Source organism: Pogona vitticeps, chromosome 5, assembly GCF_051106095.1.
Source record: "Pogona vitticeps strain Pit_001003342236 chromosome 5, PviZW2.1, whole genome shotgun sequence".
NCBI lineage: Eukaryota > Metazoa > Chordata > Lepidosauria > Squamata > Agamidae > Pogona > Pogona vitticeps.
Window position 1 is genome coordinate 96,846,506 of NC_135787.1, and position 18,258 is coordinate 96,864,763.

The window sequence follows — 18,258 nt, forward strand, 5'->3', positions numbered from 1 at the left end:
TCTTCTATTTGAAACCTCATAATATTGCCTATAACCTATTGATGGTAAGAGAAGTCCTTCCAAAAGCAATCCTCCAGTACAGTTCTCTGCACGATGTATCCAGATTGCCTGGACTCGGTATACTGTCTTATCCCTGTTGAGCAGCAAATTGACATCTCCAAAGTGGTTTTTTTTGGCACTGTAATAAGAAGTAGCACTTTAGCCCTTTGGCACCCAGACTTCTATTTTTATTGAAGGTTCTTCTTTGGATACACTTTTTTTTTCTAATGGTGAATGTTTGCTTATGGTCATCAGCCAGACTTTCTTTTCATTGCTATATTGTTTGTTTACCTAAGAATTGTTCATTTGTTTACTGTTACCAGTAATATTACATTACTGTATTCATGTTGTGTGACCTATTTAGGTTGGGGGTAAGGGAGAGGGGGCTCATCTTCCAGCGTAATATCTTTTAGCCTTTTGTTTCTAATCATGAGGTTTTCTTGGCAAAGATACTGGAGTGGCTTGCCAGTTCCTGCTCCAGGCAGATCACGTTTAGTCAGAACTGTCCACTATGACCTGTCCGTCTTGGGTGTCCCTGCACAGCATAGCCCATAGCTTCTCTGAATTACTCAAGCCCCTTCACCACAACAAGGCAGCAATCCATGAAGGGGATAACCTTGCCTAGCTCTTAATATCAGCTTTGCTCATGGGTCCATCCGTAACATTTATCAGATTGATAAACATAAAAGTAACCTTAATAGTAGTGGTCCCATGAGTTTAGAGCTTCCTCTCACAAGAAATTTTCCTGCTCCACTCACTGTGTACTTTTCAAATACATTTTATGCATTTTTCACATCTTTTACTCACTTTCACATCTGATTTTTCACATCTTTTACTCAATTCATTTAAAGCAGACTGATGGGTTTTAACAGGGAAATTATTTGTTGCTTTATTGTTACGTTATTTTTCGTTATGTTTTGTTTTTTTTACAGATGGACTTGTTGTATTGTTGAACCTGAGAATGTTTGTAATTTTTTTATCCCTTATGATAATTTTAGTATACATACTGTGAACCCTGCTACGATGCCTGTAGTGAAGGTGGTATATAAAGAAATATGGATTATGCTACTATTAGAGAGTACTCCATAACACTACAGAACCACTAATGCCATTTTGTATCTGTTCAAGAGTCAGCATACCTTGACTTTGTAGTCTTATGAAAACAGGAAGGACATGAGGCTATAACCATGACCCAATTTGCGCTAAAAGATGGAACTCTTCAGTTACCAGCCATACAACAAGAAATCTCCATCAACCAACAGACCAGAGCAGGTTAGGTAATGCTCCACTCCACAATACAAACAGGTATGTTTATGTTAGCTATTAACTATGGTTCCCTCGTTTCCCACTTTCTCCACTTTTGCCTCACACCAAATTCAACTTCACAGGAGACAGGACTTGACATCTAATTGAGATTCAGTATTATTTCCTCACAGAAAGAGATTCCATTATTTCTCAGTAGACATGTTTCAAGAATGCACTGTAGGGCTATCTGGCATCATTTCCTTGCTTAAACAATTGTAGTCTGCATATCATTTCCCTTCTGGTGCTATGTGGCAATATCTACAATTACAACACCTCTTGATGTCTATCTGTGGGCCATCAGCTTTGACTGCTTCAACTAATCCTGCTGTGTTGGGAGTATTATTTGCACCCTTAGAGAAATTGTAACCAGCAATTATAGTCTATAAATATTTGTTGAAAAAGCTGATGTTAATGAAGTCAAAGTAAGTGTAATAAAGTTACAATGTCCTATACAAATTAATCAATAGAGAATTCCCCATGGCCCAAATATAAAGTTTCTCTCAATTTAGAACTGCATTTATTTCATGAAAAATAATGTTGTTTTGGGTGCATTGAACATAATGACACCTCTTTCAAAAGAAATTAGCCAGTTCAGCTAAAAGGTGGCACATATTACAGACTGTGCTTCCCTCTGATACACTGTATGGGTGCCTTGAGAAATGTTTCTGTTTTGGTTGGATGTATTGCATCATACTGAGTTTGTATATGAAAAATCTTTGAGATTTTTTATCTTTGACACTGCACTTTAAATAACTTAATGACTTAAAATAACTAGATTGGTATAGTTAGATGTGTACCCTTATTGTTGCCAAAGAACCCCAAAACCACCTTTTATATATGCACTGTTCAATGATCAGATGATCTTCTTGCTTTACCTGCTGATGAAAATGGATATTATCAATGACAGCTCCATTTTTCCCCAGTAGTGATAAGCTTTGATTGATGTATATGCGTACAGTATATGTGTAGTCTATTACTATGTGTATGTTCTGTGCTGTTAAGTCGGAACCAACTTATAGTGATCCTAACAGGGCTATCAGGATAAATGAGAGTACAGTGGTGCCTCACACAACGATTGCTTCATACAACGATGAATTCACACAGCGATGGGTTTTTTTGAGGAATTTCCCCCATCGTTTAACAATGTTCTCTATGGGGGAATTTCACTTAACGATGTCCCTTTTTGCTCATTTAAAAGTGTCTTAAAATGTTTGAAACCTGTTTTAAATGCTTGGATTCCATAGTGCACCTTGTGAAACATGTGCAAACTTAATTTGGTTTTGTTCTGAGTCTTCATTAATTTTTGGTGATTTTTTTATTTTCCCCATTTAAATCAATTGAATGGACAGTTCAATGCATTTAAATAGGGAAAATTCAAAAAATCACCAAAAATTAACGAAGACTCAGAACAACACCAAATTAAGTTTGCATAGGGTTCAGGAGGTGGGCTAACGATTGCAAGCTTTTAAAACATGTTCCAAACATTGTAAGACACTTAAAAATGAGCGAAAAGGGACATCGGAAAGGACTTCAAAAGCACTGAAGCCGGCTTCAGTGCTTTTGAAGCTCTTCCGTTTTCGCTCATTTTTAAGTGTCTTACAATGTTTGGAACATGTTTTAAAAGCTTGCAATTGTTAGCCTTTTACGTTTCTTTTGTGTTACAATTAAAAACATCATAAATCTCCACCATTCCTGATTATTATGACTGGATTGATGGGAATTCAACCACATCTGGAGTTCCACAGGTTCCCTACACTTGTTGTAAGCAAATGACATTTCACCAAAATAAAATATAAAATCCCTTTATATAAGCACTTCTGAAAAGGAGCTCTCTTTTCGTTCTTTGCCATAGGATGAGTCATATATGTTCTGAATTCCTTGGTTTACTCTGTTTTTATTTCCTTTTCATTCTTCTTTCGTAGCAAATTAGGCATATTCTTCCAGCAAAGGCTTGTTTTTATCTAGACTTGTTCCCCTAGTCCAGTTACAATCTTTACACGTCTGTTCTGGGGTCTATCACTTTCCTCTTTCATTCCTTACTAGTAGGTTCCCTCCTTCCCCTTTACTAAATGAACCCTCACTCCCGCTGACACTATTCTGATCAAATGGGGAGACCCCTGCAACTACGTCTATGTGAAAACAAAAATCTTGAAAGGTCCTTTTATACACACACATGCATATACATATATACGTATAAAACATGTATGTTTTGGGTGACATCAAAATTTTTGTAACATCAAAATTTTGTTTTCACAAAAAATTGTTTTCATTTATATTATATATTTTTTCTAGATATATTAAAAGTCAAAGATAATGTTATCCAAGAAAAACATGAGTCTTTCAGGTTCATAATAGTCACCATGACTAAAACAGTGGAAGAACCAATTCTTACCAGATCTGTTTCTAAAAAGTGTTGTCAAAAGTGTTTCAGAACTTCTGATTATATCTTAGTTACTTTATTACGGAAGGTGAACAATGTTTCAGCCCTGTTCAAAGAGAGAGAGAGAAAAATCACATTGTTTAAAATAGATATATATATATATATATGATAGTATTTTGTGCAGCAATATAGAAGCAAAACAAAAAATAGAGATCTCCAGACTAACTATATGTTTAATTAACTAATTAAACATTTGTTTATTTCATTGACTAAAAACCATAAAATATAGCATACAACCTTTAAAAAAACCATCAACACAACTATACAAATAGTGCTCCTCCCCCCCCCCAAATCAGGACCATTGGAGATATGACCAATTTCTCTTCCCTTTATGGAGCCCCCATTCCCTTTCCAAAATTGTAATTACTCCCTTCCCCTTTATTAATACATACAGTGGTGCCCTGCTAGACGATGACCTTGCAAAATGACAAATCCGTATGACAATGAGGTTTTCCGATCGCTATAGAATAGCGCTTCACAAAACAGTGTTTCCAATGGGCGATTTTCACTGGACAATGTTTGGGTCCATGCTTCGCAAACCTTTTTTGCAAGACGACAATTTTGGCGCTTCGCAAAACGGGTGTTTTCGGGACCAATGCTTCACAAGACAGCCATTTTAACAGCTGATCGGTGCTTTGCAAAATGTCTTCCCTATGGGCGATCTTTGCAAAACGATGACGATTTTTCCCCATTGGAACACATTAAACGGATTTCAATGCATTCCCATGGGGAAACAGTTTTTGCAAGACGATGTTTTCACTAGACAGCGATTTCAATGGAACAAATTAACATTGTCTTGCGGGTCACCACTGTAATCAAGAAATTATTCCCAAATTGCCTATAAAATTATTCTTACTTATCAATCTGTGTAGTTTGATATTACACATTAGTTTATAATTAATAGCTATATTCCATACCTTTTTATACCATTCATTTAACTGAAAACCATACTTTATTTTCCAGTTCCTAGCTACCATTAATCTTGCTGCTGTTATTAAAATTGAAATTAATTCTTTAATTGACCTGCTACATTGCTCTTTATCAAACAATGATACAAGTTCTATTTTAGGGCATGCCTCTAAATTTTATTTAGTTATTTCATTTATTTCCTTAAAAACAAATTGCCAACATTTCAATATATTCTCACATTCCCACTACAAAAAGGACCTATTTTCTGACACCATCTCTGACACAATTTAGAATAATTCCTATCTAATTGATTTAATTTTACTGTAGTTAGAGACTATCTCCAAACTAACTTAAAACATTTTCCTTTATCCTTACAGGCATAGATTTCAACGCTCTTATATCTCATATTTTCTCTCAACTTCCGGTAGTTATTTCTTCTTTCAAATCATATTTGCATAATGATTTAAGAGGAAAAGATAAGGAAAGAATATACAGTGGTGCCTCGCTTGCCGATTTTAATTGGTTCCACAAAAAACATCGCTATGGGAAAACATCGCTAAGTGAAACGCATTTTCCCATAGAGATGCATTGAAAACCGGATAATCCGTTCCAATAGGAACGGATTATCCGGTTTTCTCCCCCACCATCGGGAGCAGCGCTTTGGGAGAAGCCTCCCGGTGGGGGGGGGGAAAGATCGGATCGGTTCCTGCCTTCGTTCCCACCACACGGCTTCTCCCAAAGGGCTGTCCCGATGGTGCTTCCAGCAGCGGAGGAGGTGCCCGGTGGGGGAAAAAGGTCAGATCGGCTCCTGCCTTCTCCTCCACCGGGCACCTCCTCTGCTGCTGCAAGCACCATCGGGACAGCCCTTTGGGAGCAGCCAGGGGGGGGGAAGATCGGCTCGGCTCCTGCCTCCCCACCGGGAGGCTTCTCTGACAGCTGCGCCCGATGGTGGGGGAAAAAGAACGGATCGGCTCCTGCCTCCTGGGGCTTGCCTCTCCTCCGGACTCCCACCCACCCCAGTCCCCGATGCCCGGAGGGGAGCACAACCGGGGCTTGCCTCTCTTCCGGGATTCCCCCCACCTCAGTCCCCGATCCCGGGAAGGGAGAGCAGCCGTGGCTTGCTCTCCCTCCCTTCTTCCACCCACCCCAGTCCCCAATCCCGGGAAGGGAGAGCAGAGGGGGCTCGCTTTCCCTCCCTTCTTCCCCCCACCCCAGTCCCTGATCCCAGGAAGGGAGAGCAGCCGGGACTTGCTCTCCCTCCCTTCTTCCACCCACCCCAGTCCCCAATCCCGGGAAGGGAGAGCAGAGGGGGCTCGCTTTCCCTCCCTTCTTCCCCCCACCCCAGTCCCCGATCCCGGGAAGGGAGAGCAGCCGGGGCTTGCTCTCCCTCCCTTCTTCCACCCACCCCAGTCCCCGATCCTGGAAAAGGAGAGCAGCCGTGGCTTGCTCTCCCTCCCTTCTTCCCCCCACCTCAGTGCCCGATTGGATCCGAGCCGCGGCGGCTACTCCAGCCATGGCCGGACTGGCCATGGCTGGGGTTGCCGCCGCGGCTCGGATCCAAGCTGCGAGGGGAGGGTGGGGGATCCGGATGCCTTTCAGGCATTCCCAGGCTTGGACCCCACCGGCCACCGGTTATCCAGCCATGGGTAACCGGTGGCGGGTGGGATCGAGGCCGGAATGTCTGAAAGGGATCCAGATCCCCCCCACTCTCCCCACCCTCCCCTCGCAGCTCGGATCCAAGCCGCGGCGGCTACCCCAGCCATGGCCGGACTCTAGGGAGTCCGGCCATGGCTGGGGTTGCTGCGGCAGCTCAGATCCAAGCCGCGGGGGGAGAGTGGGAGGTCCAGATGCCTTTCAGGCATCCCGGGCTTGGACCCCACGTGCCGCCGGTTACCCAGCCATGGGTAACCGGCGGCGGGTGGGATCGAGGCCGGGATGCCTGAAAGGGATACGGATCCCCCGACTCTCCCCACCCTCCCCTCGCGGCTTGGATCCGAGCCACGGAAGCTACCCCAGCCATGGCCGGACTCTAGGGAGTCCGGCCATGGATGAGGTAGCCGCCGCGGGTCAGAGCCAAGGCGCGGGGGTAGGATGGGAGGGTGGGGGGATCCGGATGCTCGGAAGGACCCTTCGGAAGTGTCCTTCCGAGGCTACCACCAGCATTTTCCCCCAGCTGAGCGGCGGGGCTCAGCTTGGGGAATATGCCCCCTCCGAAGGGGAATCCCTTCGGTAGCCTCAGAAGGACCCTTCAGAAGGGTCCTTCTGAGGCTACCGCAGGCATTTTCCCCCAGCTGAGCGGTGGGAGCGCTCCTTCGGAGGCTCCCGCCGCTCAGCTGGGGGGAGATGGTGCCTATGGGGAAAACATCGCAAAGCGATTTTTCCCCATAGGCACTTCATAATGCGATCGCAAAAGCGATGGCAAAAATGCCATCGCTATGCAAATTCATCGTTAAACGGGGCACCCGTTATACGAGGCACCACTGTATTCAGAACCCAGTTCCTAATAAAAAGAGAAAGGGCCTACAGGGGAGCAAGAAGTGACAAAATCCATAAATCCAATTATAAGAAAATCCACCTGAATATATTGTTGTTTTGACTTTAACCTGACTTTTGTACAATTATTATTTTTATTGATCTGTTTGTAGGACCCATCCCTTTCATCTGTTCAACATCTGGTCACTGCCACATTCTGATGCTACACCATCTGATCTCTTCTCTCTTATAACACAACTATCAAAAGTGCAGGATTCCTATCTTCTGCCTCTAACCATTCCACTACTGTCCTAGGATGTGAATCTAGCACTAGAACTGTATAGCAAATAAGTTATACATATGTGGTTTCTTTCCTAAATTACCTAACAAGACTGGTGAAACACTTTCTTCAAATGGAAATGATGATATATTTGACAAAATGTGTTCCATTCCATCAGAATTTGGGAATTTTTAAAAATATATCATTAATTTTGAGTCTGCAGTCTTCCTACTTTGGAAATTAGTCGCCCGAGACTCCAACCAATCTGGTATCTGCTTGCAGAGTCAGCGGTTGAGATTTTCATTCTCCACTGTACTTCCTGTGCAGCCAGCCTGCCTGTGTGGCCTTGGGCAAGCTGCATGGTTCCAGCATGAAGGGAACGGTACACTATTTCTGAGTATTTTCTACCTGGAAAACCCTGGAAAGGCTCACCATAACTCAGAATTGACTTGACAGCACACAATTATTTATTTTCACCAGTTCCACACTCCCAGTGAGTTTCCATAGCTGAATGAGTATTTGAACCTAGGCCTCCTGAGTCCTATTCTGTCACTCTACACACTACATCATAGTAGGTATCACTGCAATGGTGTACTGTCAAAGTTGTTACAATGGATTTTTTTTACCTGACAAATGGGTTTAACAAAAAACTGAAAAGTCCTTCTCACACTCTCTAGTAGCCGTGTTAAAAAAAATACAACTGCAGTACATGGGTGGTCCAGAGGCACCTCAAAATATGGCAAAATAGCCTTTATATGCCTTAGAGTGCAAAAGGAGACTTTATTCTTGATTTTTTTTTGGCATGTGGCCAACCTCTGATGTAAACAATGACCAACTGTCAGCCTCTGATATAAGAAAGGATCAACTCTTTGCAATACAGTAATTTCCAGGAGTAGGCAGCAGGGAATTATGTAGTAACTGGGAGATCTATTCTTTTTTTCTTTCTTCTAGATTTGTTGTTTTCTGTTTGCCTTTCCAGTGTGTTTCACCTCCTGAAAGACGCTGGAAGGAATCTGCAGCATGTAGATGGTTAGTGGGGCCTATTTAGCTTCCACATTCCCAAAATATGTTTAATAAATAATAAAACTATAATATAATATTTAAATGACATCCAAGTCCATTCCAACATATGGGTTTTCTCAGTAGTGTGTGCTCAGATATGGTTTATCATTCCTTTCTTCTAGGAGAGCTTTGGGACTGTGCAGCTTGCCTAAAGCTACACAGGCTGACTCTTCTCCTAGGAGATACAATGGGGAATCAAACTCACAACTTCCAGCTCTGCAGTGAGACAACTAATTCGCTGAGCTATCCAGCCAACTGTGGAGTTATTATAATGTAAAGAGCCTGTCCCATGGTCTAGCTAGCAAAGGTATGAGTGGACTTCTTAGGCATCCTTCAGTCTCGAGAGACTATGGTAATGTGCTCTGTATCGAGGACTTGGAAGAGCATCTAGTGTGGCTGAAAAGGCCAATTTGAGAGTGACAATCCCTTCCACACTGAAGACAAATACAATATGTTCCCTGTCCAGCTCCCTGATTTTGCTGCTTTCGGAACTGCCTCTTTGCCTCGGCCTGCTGGACAAGTGTCTCTTCAAATTAGGAGAGGCCATGATGCAACGCCTGCCTCCAGGCTGAATGCTCAGATGTCAAGTTTTCCCATCTGTTAAGATGCATTCCTAAGGCCATCAGATCCTACTTGCTGATATCCTTGTATCACAGCTGTGGTCCCCCCTCTGGGGTGATTTCCCTGCACCAATTCTCCATACAGGAGATCTTTTGGAATCCGACCATCAGCCATTCTCATGTGGTAGACTGTAGGTTGTAGAACCTACCTTGTTTTTTTGTTTTGTTTTGTTTTGTTTTGTGGGGGTGGTTAGTATGACTGATAACCAGTGCTTGGTAGAAATGACACCCACTTACAATTAAGGAATGCAAACTGAAGAAAGACCATGCGACACATATAACTTAATACGACATCTGCCACTGTCTCTGTTTCAATATTCCACAAAGGAACAGCTTCTGGGTATCTTGTGGCATAATCAATTATGGATAAAATTAATCTATTTCCCCGCCTGGTAAATTTAGGTAGGAGACCCACTATGTCTAGGCCTATTCGCTGAAATGGGGTTGAGATGACTAGTAATGGGCACAGCTTAGGCTTTTTCTTGTCATTCCCAGTACCCTGCCTTTGACATGTGTCACAGCTTTGACAATATAATTTGACTTGTTTCCCCATTCCAGGCCAGTAAAAGTTTTGAGCAATCCTTTGCTTGGTACATGAGATTCCTAAATGAGCAGCAAATGCATCTTTATGTCCCTTTTCTAAAATTCTTTCTCTGTATTTGAAGGGTACTACCAGCTGTCTGAGAATGCTCTCCCCTCATAGGATTCACTAAAACCTCTCTGTATAATAGGTCTTCCTTCACATAGTACCTTTCAGGATTTTCAGGGGTCAGGGGCCCTTCCTTAGCTTGTCTAAAGCATTCACTTAAGGTAGGGTCTTCCTTTTGTTCTTTTATGAAAGACAGATTACTAGGATTCCTCATAGTGACTAGATCACCTGTTTCATTCCCTTCTATTATTTCACAATTCCTCATGTTTTCTTCAGTGTCTTCAATTGGCCTTCCCTGGGAGCGAGTTGTTACAAAAACCCTCTGTACGTGCTCTGATAAATCCAGGCCTATTAAACATGGGGCAGGAATTTGCTCAGATATGGCCACTGTCCAATCTCCTGTTCACCCCTTGATATTTTATGGAAATTTTTGCCAATGCCAGCTTCTCTATTTCAGCTCCAATCCCTTTAATAGAAATTGTCTCATGTTCCAGCATATTTTTCTTTTCACATTGGAACTTGTGAGCAGGAATCTTTTAGAGCAAGATATTTGTTATTATTAACATATATAACATCGCATGAACTGCGTAGAAGATCTTGGTCACATTTTATCAAATAACATTGGACAGCCCTAGCCATAGGAGGCTCCTCTTGGCTCTCTGGCTTCTCTGTCACTGGGATTGTTATGGCAACCGATTCAATGGCTTCCTTAGCTCCATTATGTTGTACACAGTATACTTTCTTTGGCAGACTGGAATTTCCCCCTCCTTTTTGATGACTAACATCCCTATTCTTGGTGGTCTGGCAATGAGCCCAAAATGTCCTTTCTCTCCACACCCATAACATGTTTTATTGGCTCTGGGTTCAAAATATGGGGACTTGACACCCTTTCCTTCAAAGCTATTATGTTTCTGGTGACTCGGCTCTGAAGGCTTGCCTTTAAAATGGCTTCCAGTAGCTTGATTAATTCTGAGGTAATTTCTACGTCCTCTCCTCCTGTCGTCCCAAACTTTCCCACCAATTTTTACCTCAGAGAATCTGGGGTTCCTTATCTCATGGTTGTTGTGGGTTTTTCGGGCTCTTTGGTCATGTTCTGAAGGTTCTTCCTAACGTTTCACCAGTCTCTGTGGCTGGCATCTCCAGAGGACAGCATTCTGTGCTCTGGTGTAGTTGGCTTGGGAGTGCAGTATTTATGGCTGTGAGATAGGCTTTTGTCTTTTTCTGTAGACGCGTGATTAGTGTGTCTTGTTGTGGCTGTATTGTTGTGCTAAGGAGAAGAGATTATCTGCCACTGTGGTTGATGGGTGTCATTAGCTGGTCTTTTGTGTGTAGTGATCCCCTGTCCTTGTGGCTGGGTGGTGTTCGTTGACCTTTTGCACACTGTATTTTTGAGAGCTGGGAGCCAAGTTTTGTTGAGCTTCACACTTTCCTTTTTTTTGTTGAAGTTCCGCTGGTGCTTGTGGATTTCAATGGCTTCCCTGTGCAGTCTAACATAATGATTGCTGGTGTTATCCAGTATTTCAGTATTTTGAAATAGAATTTCATGTCCAGTTTGTTTTAAGGAATGTTCAGCTACTGCAGATTTTTCTGGTTGTTTTAGTCTTCAGTCTTTGATTCTGGCGTGGATGCTTCGTTTTGTGGTTCCAATATATACCTGGCCACAACTGCAAGGTATCTGGTATACTCCTGCAGTGGTGAGGGGGTCCCTTCTGTCCTTTGCTGACCGTAACATTTGTTGTATTTTTGTGGTGGACTTGAATACTGTTTGTAGGTTGTGTTTTTTCAAAAGTTTCCCCATGCGGTCCGTGACCCCTTTGATGTATGGCAGAAATATTTCATTTGTGGGTGGCTGTTTTTCTTCTTCAGTTCGGTGTTGTTTTCTTGGTTTGATGGCTCTTGTGATTTCATTTTTGGAGTAGCCATTTGCCTGTAGGGCCCAATTCAGATGGTTCAGTACTGAGAAACTGAGCTTCACAGTTCTGATTTGCACGGTCTACCAGTGTTTTGATTATGCCTCTTTTTTGCTGTGGGTGGTGGTTGGAGTTTTTGTGTAGGTACCGGTCTGTGTGGGTGGGTTTTCTGTAGATCTTGTGTCCCAGTCAGAGGTCAGTTTTGCGTAGGACCATGATATCTAAGAACTGCAGTTGGCCCTCTATTTCTTTTTCCATGGTGAATTGTATATCTGGGTGGATGCTGTTGAGATGGTTCAGAAATTCTTCCAATTTTTCTTCACCGTGACTCCAAATTGCCCAATGTATGGTGTGTATAAAAGGGCAGAAATCAGCTTTTTTTAAAAGATGTTTTTATCATGGGCTTGTGAAACATAATGTTTTGCTGTTGTTGTTGTTTATTTTTGCATAGTATCAGCAACAACTTAGAAAGATTATTATTTTCAAAGAAAATCCATCTTGTACTGGGGGGTTGTCCCCCTTTCTTCAGTTAACCACACTGCCATGTAATGAAAAGGAGATAAAATTATTTAAGCTGTATTTCTTTTCCCCTGCTCAATGTTAAACTGTTAATTGGCATACTTTCAGCACAGCTGAATTGTAGCCACAGAGGTTAAAACATTTCTGTCTCCTTTGAAGAAATGCAGGATCTGCTTTTTCTCCATAATAATTATAATGGCTTCCTTTTCCTTAAAATCTAAATTAGGTATGAAATGTTAAGCTTTTAGGATGTCATGTCTTAATATATTTATATATATTCCTGTACAATTAACTTTCAAGCAAAGCCCTGAATTTAGAAACACATAATTATACCATTGGAAGTGGAGACATATTGGTTGCCTCATCCTTCCACTCCAGGATGAAAAACTGAAACATTCTTCTCTTTACTAAAGAGGATAGTGCAGAATTTCCTACACTTTTGTTTGAGTTGTTAAATTGGTCAGAATTATATTATATGCAAATTTCTGAGGTTTTTGCAATTGCACATTGTTGCAAACTAAGATGCACCAGATGGGGATGAAGAATCTGAAGCAATGGATGGGTTATTTGTGTATTTCTCAATAACCAGCCAATCATTCCATGATATATGTGCATGTCTGTATGTCTCACAAGGAAAGGATAATTTAGACATTTTATGCCAATTACAAATACTTTAAGAGGGAAAACCTTATTTCAATCTTGACTGAAGTTAGGAACTTAAAAGAGCCTTAAAATACTTTCTCAAAGTCCATCATCCTGTCAAGAAAAATCAAACAGGAATGTAGTGAATATTCTTTGCATTACACTTTGGAAGGTGTCTCAAAGAACATATAGGCCAATCTGCTTTTCATGCAGAAAATCCTCCACTATAGCATTTCTGCTATGTGGCCCATTCAGGCTCTTACACAAACATGGGGAATGTGTGACCCTTCAGATGTTATTGAACAGTAACTACTAATTGCTGAAGATATCCAATAGTGGTGCAGATGTGAGTTACAGTCCAACAACATCTGGAGCACCACAAATTCCAATTACTCTGTTCTCCATATGAAACATAAGCAATCCCATGTTTCCTCTCCTTGGTTTCCAAGCTCTCATTATCCTTGCTGCTCTCCTCTTGAGACATTCAAGTCTGTAGATAAACTGCAGAACCTGGAAATGTACACAGCATTCCAGGCGAGGTATGGAAAGAATAGCTCTGTTACTTCACCCTGACTAGATACTTTTGTAGATTGAATTTAGAAGCACATTTGCCTTATTAGCCATTGCATCACTCTGCGGACATGTCCAATCTGTGGCCCTGTAAGTTCCTAGATTCCTTTCATATGTATTGCTTTCAAGCCACTCATCCTGTATCTGTCCAATGGATTCCTTCTATCAAAAAGCAGGATTTTAAACTGAAACTGCTGAAATCCATACTAATAGTTTTGGCACAATGCTCAGCGCTCTCAACATTGTCATGAACCTTATTTTTTTCTTGTAGCCATAATAATAATTTAAAAAATAATCTTAAATCTGCAGAGCTGGAAGGGGCCTTATGGATCATGGAGTCCAGCCCTTGTCTAGGAGGTACAGAGAAGAATTGTACTCCCAACCTCTAGCTTTGCAGCCAGATGCCTACACCACTGAGTTATCTAACTGTTCTACCTATAACCTCTCCAAATTTAATCAGCATTCCCCTCTATTCCTTCATCCAATTCATTTTAGAAGATGTTAAATAAACACTGGACCCAGTAAACTATCCAGATCTCCAGGGAAAGACTATCTTAAAGATTCTAATTCCCTGGCAGATATCAATAGTGTAAACCTTACTATACACAATAAAAACACTTTTTAAAAAACACCTTACAACACTAATGTCTGAGAAGGAACTATGTTGGGCAGCAAACAGTATTAATGCTTCCAATGGCATCCTTATCAGCTGCACAGTCACTTAACATTTTTATAAAGAAATCAAGTAACAACCATTTGCACACTCCATACTCTGAGTATAATTCTTTAGCTAATTGTGTGTCCACATGGCAGTTGTTCTATCCAGCCCACACCTAGTTAGCCTGCTAATCAGAATATCACGGGGCACTTCGTCAAAATCTACTGCAACTTGCATTTTTGAAGAAATAACATTTAACCAATTTAGATACAATAAATTATAGATTAAAAACAAATAACAGAATTAGGAATTCTACACTTTTTTTGCCCTTGACATTAACTAATTAATTATTTTTTTGTTAAGTAAAATTTAGGTAAAATGTTCCATCTCTCAGTGCAATGAACTGTGATCCATCACTTGACAGCATATTCTACTTCCACTTTTTTTTCAAAAGCATTCAAAACTCTCTTGAACAAAAGGCGCCACTTATACTCAGTCATGCATGACATTAAATTGTGCATCTCAATCAGAACTCTATAATCACTTTAATATATGAGCAGGTTGTGCATAAATAACACTATTCGTTTATTCTATGCTTATTACAGCCTTCCCCAACATGTACCCTCCAGATGGTTTTGACTTCGAACATCCATTGCCCTCAGCCACCTTGGCCAATGAATTGTAAGAGATGCAAGTCAAAATATCTGGAGAATACCAGATTGCAAAAGGCTGCTGTTGCACTATCAGCATAGATCAGGTGTTGTTGTTGTTTAGTCATTTAGTCGTGTCCGACTCTTCGTGACCCCATGGACCAGAGCATGCTAGGCCTTCCTGTCTTCCACTGCCTCCTGGAGTTGGGTCAAATTCATGTTGGTTGCTTCGATGACACTGTCCAACCATCTCGTCCTCTGTCATCCCCTTCTCCTCTGTTATATTCTGCATGGTAATACAACAGAAATACTGTGGGTTTCTAGTCCCAGGCTGCTTTATAGACTAATTGCTTCAGAATTTATTTCTTAGATGTATTTAATTTTATGGCCTGGCAAAGAAGTCCATAACTGCAAGGAATCACAAACCCATCCTCCTATGTCTTATTATTACTGGTGTGATACCAGCATGCAGGAGGATCCTATGCATTTCTCACAGCAAACCTACAGTATTGCTTTGAGCTATATAACATTTCACTCATATCACAGTTGAACACTCACATCAAGCATCCAAATGAAACAATTACACCTTAGCTCCTGGTTTCCACTTCACTCCTTAGGTATTTATTTTATTTTTGTTTGTTAGTTTATTTTTTGTATTGTTTCTCTTGTGTGGACTGAAAATCTTTATGAAAGAGGCGAGTACCTCTTGCATTCACTGTCCCATATTTCCATAAGCAAAACCTAATCTGAAAAAAAACCCTTGAGACCTATGCTCAGAACACTTAATCTGCATATTTGTTAATTTAAAACAATGAACTCAACAAAAACCCACACTCACTTCTATTTTTTTCATGGAAAATTAAAGCTTTTTCACAAAGGGAGGAAAAGACTAGAAACAGCTGCCCATGGGGATCAGTCATCATGCCACATGGCTTGGTTATTCTTTGAGGTTTGCTACACATGTACGTACCCTATAATAGAAATCACCACTTACATTTCTAGGGCCTATGGGAAACAGCAGAGTTTTAAAAAAATCCAACAAGTAATTTAGACTTTTTTCCCCTATGTGAAAAGAATGAGAAGAATGTGACTTACACAATGAGAAATCTGCTAATCAAATCTACACATTACAAGAAGTAGCACTGTGAGGAGTTTCAGTAGAACACAGAAATCCAAACATTAGCTTGTCAGTTAGAAAAATCCTGCCTTAGAAATTTGAGTCAGCAGCTCAAACAAAAAACAAACTAAGACACACAATTAGAACTTTCTTTAAAATAGTTCAGATTCTACAATCTTAGAGAACACAGAATAAATGTTAGTAGCTATGTGAAGTTCGCTACTTCAGCTAAATCTGGCTTTTGAATTTAAACAAAAATAAAACTGTAAACACTCAGGCTGTTTACTATCTTGTTATTGGTATGGACTTTCAAGTTGGAGCCAATTTATACTTACCCTAATAACATGAACAAGATATTTAAGGAGTGGTTTTACCAATTATATACACACAGAGAGAGCAAGATTCCACGGAAAAGCAGGGATTCGGTTCCAGATCTGCTCAATACTAGCCCGTCATTCTATCCACTACACCACACTGGATATCCATTTAGTACCTTACCGGGATGTAATTCATTACATGAAAATGACATGAGCACACATTGATTTGGTGAATGCTGTTATGGATCTTGAGTGCAATTCACCAACGGGAGCCTGAAGCCTGCTAGTAGCGTCTTCTAGATAGAACCTGAACCCAGTTGATAGCACCTGCTAGAGTGATTGAATTAGATCCATTCAATCAATGAGATCTAATTCATCATTCAGCAATTGATTCAAGCGGTCTACTCTAGGAGGAACTAAAAAGTGAATTAAAGCTAAGTTCTTAAATAAATAAATATTAAAAAATAAACAAGTGACAAAGCTACTATAAAATAATTTTCTTAGCCAGAATTTGCTAAGAAAGAAATATCTTTGCAAGTAATAGCTCTCTATAGTTTCCAAAGTGAATCATTTAGATTCTAGTTACTTGCCAATGTTTGTACTGCTACTGCTAAAGAACAGAATAAATGAGAAAAGAGTCCAGCCAAATCCTTAGCAAACTTTCAATTTAGATCACCAGATTCTTCCACACATTGGAAGGTAACATATATACTGTACCATGTAAGTCTGAGGATGTCATCAGTCACAGCTGTGTTTTGGTAATTAAACATCCCACATCCTGCCTCTCCCCCCCCCCCCAGGTTCTTAGGATCCCTTACAATTCCTTTGGTCCCAGAGAAGCCTTTGGGGGGCACCAGGTTGGAAGCAGGAAGACTTAAATGTCTAAAAATCACTGCCACTGGTCCCAGCATCCACAACAGCATCTGCCCTGACAATGTATCACCTGCTACAGAAGCCATTCACAACACAGTGCCCTAAAAATATCAAGAATTGGCATGAGGCTGGCAGCAGAGCTTTTGAATGGCAATTTAGTTTAAGCTTTAATCTACTCTTGTATGTGTTGCTCTCCTACAAGATCCTAAATCCAATATCAGTAACATTCAGAAAAGCCAACTGTTAAGTAGGATGTGAGTTAAGAATTTCTTGAAGAATGAGTTTGTACTTTTCCAAAACAAATAGATACTGTAATGGGATTTCAGACTGTCAACACTACTAAACTAGAAAAGATAACTTACAAAAGACAAAATCAGATAGGATGCAAAACAACAACAACAACCAAAGAACTTTTCAAGAGATGGCTTAGCACGCTATCTGTATCATAATACATTTAAAGGAATTGGTACAATAGCATTGACTTTCTGTCCCTTGCAAACGATATCAAGCCACTTTCAAACTTATTTTTAACCTGCTTCTCAACCAAAAAGGCTTCTTAAGCAGCTTATGTACAATCAATAAAAGAAAGCCCTTGCACGTCAGCTTGTGAGCTAAAGAGATACCATATTTATTTATTTTTTTAAGCAATGGAGAGGAGGGAGAGTAAACAAACTTTCAGAATGACACTGCTTTCTGCCATATCTCTGTCATCTATGGTTAACTGAAATGGTTAATACCAGTAACTAAATTAGTATCCACTTAATGTATTCTGGATGATCTGTATTCTGGTTGATTCCAGTGTTCAGTGACTGCTTGAGATCATTTACAAGTAAAAACAAAAAGACAAGTACTATAGACCACTTTGATAGATTGTCCAAATCTATGAAATCATAAAGAAAAATATTCCATTATTTTGTTCTGTACTGTTTAGCTCATCTTTGTTCCACCTAGACATAGGCAGACAATTGGAAAGGGCTAGAACAAGGCCTGTGAAGAAACACTGAAAGAATCGGGTATATTTAGCCTTGAGAAAGGAAGGCTGAAGCGATACAGGATTTGTTGTTTAGTCATTAAGTCGTGTCCGACTCTTCATGACCCCATGGACCAAAGCATGGCAGGCCCTCCTGTCTTCCACGGCCTCCCGGAGTTTGGTCAAATTCATGTTGGTAGCTTCGATGACACTGTCCAACCATCTCGTCCTCTGTCTTCCCCTTCTCCTCTTGCCT

General features: G+C 40.8%; 1 protein-coding gene across 2 annotated transcripts in view; it reads right to left on the bottom strand.

The window, feature by feature from the left end:
- The window catches only part of TSPAN9 (tetraspanin 9), a 310,585-nt gene that overhangs the window by 201,205 nt on the left and 91,122 nt on the right, over nt 1-18,258 (bottom strand). Inside the window, exon 3 of one of the 2 annotated variants that reach the window (XM_073000960.2) lies at nt 3,737-3,830. The exons of the other annotated variant lie outside the window; for it this stretch is intronic. The gene's annotated coding sequence lies outside the window, so the exon portion shown is untranslated. The remainder of the gene's footprint in view (nt 1-3,736; nt 3,831-18,258) is intronic. 2 annotated transcript variants of the gene reach the window in all.